This window comes from Gorilla gorilla, chromosome 2, assembly GCF_029281585.2.
Source record: "Gorilla gorilla gorilla isolate KB3781 chromosome 2, NHGRI_mGorGor1-v2.1_pri, whole genome shotgun sequence".
Taxonomy (NCBI): Eukaryota; Metazoa; Chordata; class Mammalia; order Primates; family Hominidae; genus Gorilla; species Gorilla gorilla.
The window spans coordinates 31,252,761-31,255,186 of record NC_086017.1 but is presented as its reverse complement, the minus strand read 5'-3'; the positions used below and the strand labels follow the sequence as shown (position 1 = coordinate 31,255,186).

Below are 2,426 nucleotides of genomic sequence, written 5' to 3'. Positions count from 1 at the left end.
AAGTAATTGATATTTTAGATTACAATAATATTACTGAATATCTTATTTCTCCATCTGTCCACTCTTCACCCATTCGTGCATCCTTTATTAATATGCAGTTATAATGTACCCTATACTATATTGGATAGGAGAGAGAAGGGTAACTAAAACATACCCAGCAACACACTCTGTGCCAAATGCATATTTATTTATGTTTATTCATACATAATATTTTACATACTTATGGAGTACATGTGATATTTTGTTATATGTATAGACTGTATAATAATCAAGTCAAGGATTTGAGGCATCCATCACTTTGAGTATTTATTATTTCTGTGCATTGGGAATGATTCAAATCCTCTCATCTAGAAACACTGAAATATACAATATGTGTTCTTAACTATAGTCACTCTACAGTGGAAAGATAGGATTTATACTTTTTATCTAACTGTGTATTTGCGCCTGTTAACCTACCTCTTCTCATCCTCCCCTTAACCACCCAACATTCTTAGCTTCTAGTATCTATTATTCTACTCTCTGCCTTTATATGATTAACATTTTTAGCTCCCACACATGAGTAAGGACATGCGGTTTGTCTTTCTGTGCCTGGGTTATTTCACTTAAAATAATGATATCCACTTTCATCCTGGTTGCTGATACACGATTACATTCTTTTTTATAGCCAAAGAGTAGACCATTGTGAATGTATACCACATTTTTTCTTTCTCTATTTGTTGATTGATGGACACTTACATGGATCCCATTTCTTTACTATCGAGAACAGAGCTGTGATAAACATGCCAGTGCCGGTATCCCTTTGATATATTCACTGGTTTCTATTCCTTTGGATAGACCCTCAGTAGTGGGATTGCTGGTGAATATGGTAGCTGTATTTTTAGTTTTCTGATAAATCTCTACAGTATTTTCCACAATGGTTGTACTAATGTACATTCCCACCAACAGTGTATAAGAGTTCCCCTTTCTCCACACTTCACCAGTATCTATTGCTTTTTGTCCTTTTTTTTTTTTAGTGAAGAGGTGACTTTAACAAATATATTCTCCAGAAATCTCCAGAACCTTTGCGAGGGTCAGGGTGAGAGGTGCCGCCACGATGTAAACAGAACAGCTGAGTCCTCCGGGTAGGCGTCAGATGCGATCTGCACAGACCGCTTGTGTGGGAGGCATGTAGTCAGAGGCGTTTCCTCAAATGCATCCCCTGTCTCTGGCAGAGCACACAGGCCCCAGGGCCCCGTGGACAGGGCTGGTCCCAGCTTATGCGCACCACTTCCTGGGCGTGGGGGGTGGTACGCCAGAGGCTGCCCGCAGCAGGAAGCCCACGAAGAGGCCAGGGCCTCTTGATCCATTTGTCAGAGACCCCAGAAGGAGCCAAGGGGCAGCCAGGGGGCCCAGGCAGGGGTGCCCAACGGCACAGCAGCTGCAGGCCATTGGCAAGGCCAGAAGATGGTGAGTGGAAAGCAGGGGGCCCGTGGAGAGACCCCGATAAGGGGCCGTTTAGCTGGGAGTCCTGCATTTGCCGTTTGTGTTTCATCCGGCGATTTTGAAACCAGGTTTTTATCTGGACCTCTGAGAGCTGCATCTCCCTGGCCAGCCAATTCCGCTCCAGAGGGTCCAGGTACTGGTGGTGCCGGAAGACGCCCTCCAAGGCACGGACCTGCTCCGTGGTGAAGGCTATGCGGACACCGGGAGCCAGCTAGGGATTTGGCTCCTTACTCAACCCAGCCACAGCCCTCTCCGGCGCATGCAGATTTGACGAGCTAGCCTCCTTGGTACTGACAGCCTGAGGGGGCTCCCGGGTGCCGAATGTCTGGCCCGGGCCAGGGAGGCTCCCGGGGGAGACATCGGCAGGCCTGGGGGTGTGGATCGACCCTGAGCAGCTGCTCAGGCAGAGCCAGTCCACGGAGCCAAAGCTGGAGGGCTGCTGCCAGCCACGAGGTGGGGAGGAGGAGAGACACATGGCGGTCAGGTGGGCCGGAGGGAAGGTCGGGCGGGGCTGGCCAGGCGCAGGATTCAGCTTGCTTTTTGTCTTTTTAATAATAGCCATTTTAACTAGGATAAGATGATATGTAATCTTTAGTTTTGATTTGCATTTTCCTGATAAATAATGATGCTGATAATTTTTTCATATACTTGTTGGCCATTTGTATGTATTCTTTTGAGAATTGTCTTTTCATGTTCTTTCCCACTTTTTTTTTTTTTTTTTTTTTTGAAACAGAGTTTCACTCTGTCACACAGGCTGTAGTGCAGTAGCAGGATCTCGGCTCATTACAACCTCTGAATCCCGGATTCAACTGATTTTCATGCCTCAGTCTCCCACGTAACTGGGATTACAGGTGTGTGCCACCATGCCCGGCTTATTTTTGTATTTTTAGTAGAGACGGGGTTTCACCATGTTGGCCAGGCTGGTCTTGAACTGCTGACCTCAA

At 46.4% G+C, this 2,426-nt stretch overlaps 1 pseudogene; it reads right to left on the bottom strand.

The window, feature by feature from the left end:
- Nucleotides 1-1,070: 1,070 nt before the first annotated feature.
- On the bottom strand, nucleotides 1,071-2,019 carry LOC101148255 (homeobox protein VENTX-like; annotated as a pseudogene).
- Nucleotides 2,020-2,426: the final 407 nt, after the last annotated feature.